The 7,150-nt window shown below is 33.8% G+C and overlaps 1 long non-coding RNA gene across 8 annotated transcripts; it reads left to right on the forward strand.

Moving 5' to 3' along the window:
- Window positions 1-3,514: 3,514 nt before the first annotated feature.
- Window positions 3,515-6,887, forward strand: LOC131660129 (uncharacterized). Of its 8 annotated transcripts, none has more exons than XR_009300732.1 (4): window positions 3,515-5,312; window positions 5,533-5,792; window positions 6,400-6,448; window positions 6,674-6,887. It is a non-coding gene; the product is annotated as an uncharacterized LOC131660129 (long non-coding RNA). The 8 variants fall into 8 exon arrangements; XR_009300735.1 differs by having other exon boundaries at window positions 5,533-5,767; XR_009300734.1 differs by lacking the exon at window positions 6,400-6,448 and having other exon boundaries at window positions 3,516-5,312; window positions 6,674-6,886.
- Window positions 6,888-7,150: the final 263 nt, after the last annotated feature.

The following is a 7,150-nucleotide window of genomic DNA, read 5'->3' on the forward strand; positions in this document are numbered from 1 at the left end:
GCTTGCCATTCCAAACTCGCGATTAAAGACAGGTTAGAGAAGTTTGGTCTTTTGACGGAGGACAATTGTTTATTTTGTCCAAATCCGGAAAATAATAACCATTTATACTTTGGGTGTCAGCGGCTAAAGAGAATTTGGCAAGCGGTCCTTTCTTGGCTTCAGGTGCAACACCAACCGAGGGAATGGTATGATGAGGTTTGGTGGATTGCTCAAATTTGCATGGGTAAAGAGTGGAGAGCTACTCTTCTTAAGTGTGCTTTTATAGAAACCGTCTGTTTTACGTTGAAGTTTAGAAATAACAGTATTTTTGGAAAATTTGTAGATAACAGAAATATTGAGGATTTGATTATTGATACGGTGATATATAGAGTTTGGGCTAATAGGAAGTATAGGAAAAACCTTGCAATTATCATGATTGTCATACCCCAAAATTTGCCCATACTATTTTCCACACATAAAATCAAAACAAAAGACAAAGCTCCAAAACACACTCTCCTATACAAAAGCTCTGAACTAGGGTTTGATTAATTCGATGGAAAATCATTGAATCAATGGCTCAAGGTGGTTCCATAGGGTCACCAACATCCCAAAGTACCTCCATATAAAGTTTCAAGTCAAACAGAACAAATTTAGTCCCTCAAATCCTGATTAGGTCAACAGTCGACTCCCAAGGGCAAAACAGTCATTTCAAGTCAATATACAGTCAAAATTCAAGATATTTGGTCAACAACATCCTCATAACCCTAAAATCATCATTTGATCAAGGGTTGATCATGATGATGCAAGGAAAGATCAGAAAAGTCAAAAGTCAAAAGTTACTATTTTGGGCATGAACTGAAAAAGTCAACCAAACTTTGAAAATTCACCAAATATTCATACTTCATCAGAAAAATTCCCACCAAAGCTCATTTTGAAGGGAATTCATTCCTCTATCCAATGGTCCAAGAAACAGAGCTCATAGGTCAATGGTTTAAGAGATATGGCTTCATACATTATAGGTCCTTTTCAAAAGACAACAAAAAGACATTTTTTTTAAAAAAGGTCATAAAAGGAGAATGGAAAATGATTTTGATACGAGACCAAAGACATTGGTTAGAGGATTTCTCTAAGGTTTCCAAAATGTCTTAGAACACTTCCATACCTCAAAAATTGAGGGAGATAGGCTTTGTCAAAGTCGGACCATTTTGGAGGGAAAAGTGTGAAGAAAAAAGATTCAAATTGAAATTTTTGCAAAGAGGCCCAATGTTTCTCGACCCAAACTTCATGTTTATGATACCCAAGGCCCTAAACTCATTTGCCACGATTTATTGATTAATATTGGATTTTTTATTGAATTTAATTCATGAAAAATATAATATAAATCATATAATTGAAGGAAATACAAGAAAATTTGATTTGGTGTTGATTTTAATTAGAATCAATTATCAAAATATGTCTTAATTATTGCCAAATTCGTGCAAGGGCAAATTGGTTGGAAAATATGGAATTTGGATCAATTTTAGAAACATATTTCAATGATATTTCCTAAAATTTTCAATCAAAGATTCACTTGGATTTTCTTCAAATTTGTTGCCCTAATCAGTCTCATATAAATACAAAACAAGTGCAGATGGCAAGGGGGAGGAGAGCATAAGGATGGCAGACCCAAGGAACCCTAGCCGAGCACAAAAAATCCAAGAACAAAACACAAATCGGTTTTCCAATTTGCAGCGCAATTCAAGAGGTTTTGAACATCAAATAACATCACTGAGGTCTCTCTGAAGCAAGCACAATCGGAATCAAAGCCCAGAACGTCCAGAATCATCACCCATATGATTACGGTTTGGCCTTTTTAAACTTTAATCGTTTTGCTCATTTGGTGTATGATAAACGAATTTCGATTGCATATTCACGTTCATGAGGTTGAATCGAAGCTTTCCATATGATTTAATTGTTGTTTACATGCATAAACCGATATCTGCCATGATTAGGTTTTTTAAGCTTTAAATTGGGGGTTCTCAATTGGAGATGAAATCGGTCCAAATTAATGATGTTACAATGTTCAGGAGGTAAGGTTTGATGGATCTGGGCACTGATTTGAAATTTCTTTTGCGTGTATATTAGTTTTTGTAATCGCAGGTTTTGGCTACGGCAAGAGTCGTAGCTAGCTGGCAGGAAAATCGTAGCTAAATGTATGAGCCCACGAGGAAGACGAAGGCTGTTTGAGCGCGTGTTTTTTTTTAAATAACTTGTTTCTCTTCATATTCTATTTTTTCCAGATAATAATCAGCGTGCAAATGTGGCTCAGTTGGTAGCGCGTTTGGTCCAAAGTTCCTCATACGCAAGGGCATGGGTTCGATCCCTGCCTCTTGCAAAATTTTGTTCCAATTTTATTCCTCCTATTATCTCACAGATCCAGTCCAGCCAAGGCGCGCCTGCTATCATACACCCTTTGGCCTAGACCGTTGGATGTTCACCAATGAAGATCTAAAGGCCCCGGGGAGTGCAGCTCATCATAGACTCTCATCCATGAGCAACACAGGATCAGCTAAGCTACTAATCTCCTTTTTAATTTTCACATAGTTTTTATTCATTTGTTTATTTTTATTATATTTTGTATATTATTTCTTAAAATTTCTTTTAAAATAGTTTTAATAAAACTTCTCTTGAAATTTCTTTTTAGATGAAACTATATGTGGTTAATAATAATTTTTTTGTTAATATAATTTTTAATAAATACTTTTTATTTTGATTTAAATAATTAGAATGTGTAGAATTATTTGTTTAAATTAATTATCAAGTTTTTGTTTTATTGACGTACATACATATTAAGGTTAAGTAATTTAATCAAAAACATATTTTTTCCGACTTAATTAATTGGGTTGAAAATCGACCATTAATTAATTTTTGTTCTATTAACTATGACTAACTTATACCCTAATCAGGGTTTACGAAGATCGTGCGTACACTCAAACACCTTCCGACTACGCGTCTCGCCTTCTACGAAGCTAAGTCCCGACTTTACCCTTTTTTTATTATTTTATCATTTAAATATTCATTCACTACAAGAAAATTTGTGTTTTACGACACAAAAATTGTGACAGTTACTTGATAACTGTTGTAATTGGCATATAGAGACAATGGTTACGACGGTAGACACCAACCGTCCCTAAAATTCATGTCACGACGGCAAAATTAACTGTCCTAATATTGTTTTTACGACTGTAAAACAACTGTCGCCCCACTTAACCTCTCATCAAACGGGTTTCTCACCAAAAGCTATGTCACGACAGTAAAATTAACTGTCCATAAACTCATTTCACGACAGTAAAACACCCGTCGTGCCCCTTAACCTTTCATCATCTCCAAAAATTATATCACGACGGTAAAATTAACCGTCCTAAAACTCATTTCACGACAGTAAAACACCCGTCGCCTCCAAATAAAAATAAGCGTTTTTTTTATTCCATGTTGTAACCTATTAAAAGAACACCTTTTTTATTTACATTTTACCAAATAAAAAAAGACCCAATTTTTTAATAGTATTCTATCAACTCAGATGTCTCGTTCTCACCCTCACTATCGAACTCTGAGTTGTAAATCACATTCAACTTCACAAACTGAGAACTCTAACTCACCCTCGATTTCACGAAATCAAAAGTCACGAACCGAGTACTCAAACTTACCCCTCGCCATCACAATCTCAAACCTTGTCGATTTCACCTCCGTCAATTTCACCCCGTCGATTTCACCTCCGTCAATTTCACCCCGTCGATTTCACCCCGTCGATTTCACCATTGTCAATTTCACCCTCACCTTTTCATCCTGCACTCTTCTCTGCAAATCGAGGGTTAGGGTTTCAACTATGACTTTGATTTTCAAAATCTTCTCGCGAAACCCTTATTTGTGAGAACCATTGACCTATTTTTCAAGAACCCCAGATATTGATGATCACCTCGCGTCGGAGGAAACTTCGAGGATCCTTTGCCTTTTTACCCCGCCCGAAGAGACATCAATGATACATCAATGAAAGATAAGTTGTTTTTTCGAACGTACATTAATTTTGAACAAAATCCTGGTAAATTAGAAGTTATAAATTCCTTCATCAGTTTTGATATTATATGAATATGGCAGGGTTATTCACGATTTATGTTTGGCTTATGCTCTTGACGTACTTGTCAATATTGTTTATGAATTTGTCTATGAGATGATCTTCTTTTATGGTTAAGCCAGAGGGATTGTAACTCGTCGACATTCTATCCATGACGGCTATGATCCCGGTAACCAAACCCGTATTTGTACGGGGTAGAGAGGAGATTCAATAATACTGAGCCTTGTTGGGTTTGACAAAACAGGGGTTTATGAGTCGGATAAACCATTAGGGCAGTCTTAGCATCAAATAGACTTACTCTTCCTAGAGAAAACAGAAATCCAGTACCAGGCAAGATTCAAAGATCATGGTCATATCTTGATCACAATAGCTGTTACTCAGATAAGTGTATCCTTTCCTTTATATCAATATAATAGGCTGGAGTGACATGTTGGATGTTTAGGTTAATCGATACCGGCAAAAGGGGAAAGAAGTGACCAAACTACCGATGTCGAGGTCGCTGTGATAACATGTTTATAGGGATAGAAATCTGATGTAATTCGCAAGCCTTCAGGTTGCAGAGCCACCGTGACTTTAATGTATTTGTTGTTCCTGAACTTGGCTATTTTGTAACACAAGATGTTTACTTATTTCTGTTTATTATGGTAACGTTTTAGTTGATCAAGCAGATCAGCAGTATTCCTTTCCAATTACTGCTTGTTCCTGTCATGATTGCAATGGAGCTGCCGAGAAAATGGATGGAAATGACGACGCGGAGTCTTTCGATGAAAGTCAAATGATTAGAGATTGTGATCAGATGATTATGTATTTAAATTGAATTAATAGCTGTTTTGTGTATTTAAATTGAATTAGTAGATGTGTTTTTAATTTAATGCCTCCCCAATGTAATAATTAGTAATGATTTTGGTATATCAGAATTGAACTCTGTTGATTCAGTGGGGCAAAGATCTACCCAGCAAGAGGCATCATATTTATTCATCGTGATTCACATGTCATATAATTCTGACATGTATTGAGTTATGGGTTTACTCATTTATTTATTAAAATATTTGTGTTGTGTTTGATAATATTTGTTTAATTTTAGTTTTATTGATATATAATCTCTTTGTTGATTTTGCAGGAATTTCTATTTGTGAACTCGAAATGTAAGAGGTATTCCCACAACCGTTTGAAGCCTTAGAAGCTCACATGGACTGCCATGTACATAAAGCAGCACAAGAAGGTGATTGTTTAACACATAAACTGATATGTTTTTAATTAGATTGAGCAAAAACAATATAAAAACTTAAGCTTCTGAACATAAAATTTCAATCAATCTACATAGTTACAAAGTAAAGAATTTTTAGTTTACTTGTGTTGAGTTTATCATGATTTTACCGTGCACCACATTATTATCTTAGATCATCTTGTCCAATAGTTTCACAACTTATTTCATGCTTTAGTTTTATGAATGTGATGTGCACGATATTGCCCAAGAGGCTGTGAAGAAGAGGCAAATGTGCCACCAAGAAGCCATACTCTAGGTCCATGGTTGGTGTTGCCCTGGAAGTCATTCAGAATAAAAGAGTTGAGAAGCTTGAAGTTCGAGATACAGCCAGAGAAGATGCTATCCGGTGTGGTTCTTATATATGCACCTGGTTGTCATTAAAGATGCATACAAAACTAAAGCAAGGCTAAGTGAGCTTTTTTAATCAAACATAAAGTTTGTATATCTCTAAAAACTAGCTATGTTAATCACTAATGTCATAACTTATTTTTCATTATGTAAGTTTTTATTTTTGTATTAAAGTGTCTTACTTTGAAAAGGCTAAATTTTCTATAATTATAGTGGGTGCGTTATGAGGTCTAAAGTAACCATGCACAGTTTAAGGATGTAATATTTCATCCTTTTTTGTTTGTAAAGTAGGCACAGTTTCTTTTCTTTTGATAAAAGCACTAGGCTTGTTTTCAAACTCTAAACTTGTGTATAATGATATCATAGACTTAGAATAAGGCTAATAGTAACAAAAAAAGGAATGAGGATATTGGCTTACAGACATAGTTAGACAAGCAGATGAATACAAAACATAAGAGAATAAGTAAGAACTTTGGGAATGAAGACAAATCCAGCCAAAATATGCAGTACTGTTGACCTCTGAGTAAGTTTAGTGAGCATCATTACTTTATATGATTATACATGTAGGTGTGACTCATAGTAACATTTTAAGCTTTTTAGTTTATACTTGCTTGTTTTAGTGATATAGACTTTTCAACAATAAAATTTCTGAGTCAATTATACACTTAGATTTTGTTATAATGGATTTTTTTAGTGCCGGAAGTACGAAAATGCTTGACAAAACCAACCTTATTTATGACCAGGTTTATTCCTATTTTCAAATGCTTTCTAGTTTTGACACCTTGTTTGTATATATTCCTTCTGAATTGGGTTTTTGGATGTGGATTGTTATTCCTGTGAATCGTACTTCCTATGATAATGATCCATTCTAAAATAACATAATGATAAAAGTGTGGAAAATTTTATTTGTTCAAAATTTGTCACTTGATATTGGATTTGTAATTTCTATTTTACCTTTTTTTTTTCAGAGATTGGAATCACTTGCTAATGGTAAACGTTCGTCTTAGTCTAGCTATCGAGTTGCAGATAATGGAACTTCAAGAGGCACAAATGAACTTTCTTATGTATTTTTGACATAATGATACTTATTATTATAATATTAGGATTTGATATGTTTTTCGGTTTTTTATACTACATGATATGATTATGGAATTCGCATTTTAGATGATTATGAATTTTTTTTTTTTGATATTATGATGCTTATTTGATATTAAATGTTTTTTTATTGGAATTAACTTTACTACATTAAAAAGTAATAGAAAATAAAAAAATATTATAATAGAAATAATTCAAAGAAAAAAATAATACAATAGATAAAATAATGGTTTAAACTGTTGTTAAATGTAAAAATTAAATAATTAGTAGCGCTTTAAACCGTTACCAATTAAATTACATCTTAAAATTATAAATCAAATTATGACGGTTTGAACCGTCAAGATATCACA

Source organism: Vicia villosa, linkage group LG3 (assembly GCF_029867415.1).
Source record: "Vicia villosa cultivar HV-30 ecotype Madison, WI linkage group LG3, Vvil1.0, whole genome shotgun sequence".
Classification (NCBI taxonomy): Eukaryota; Viridiplantae; Streptophyta; class Magnoliopsida; order Fabales; family Fabaceae; genus Vicia; species Vicia villosa.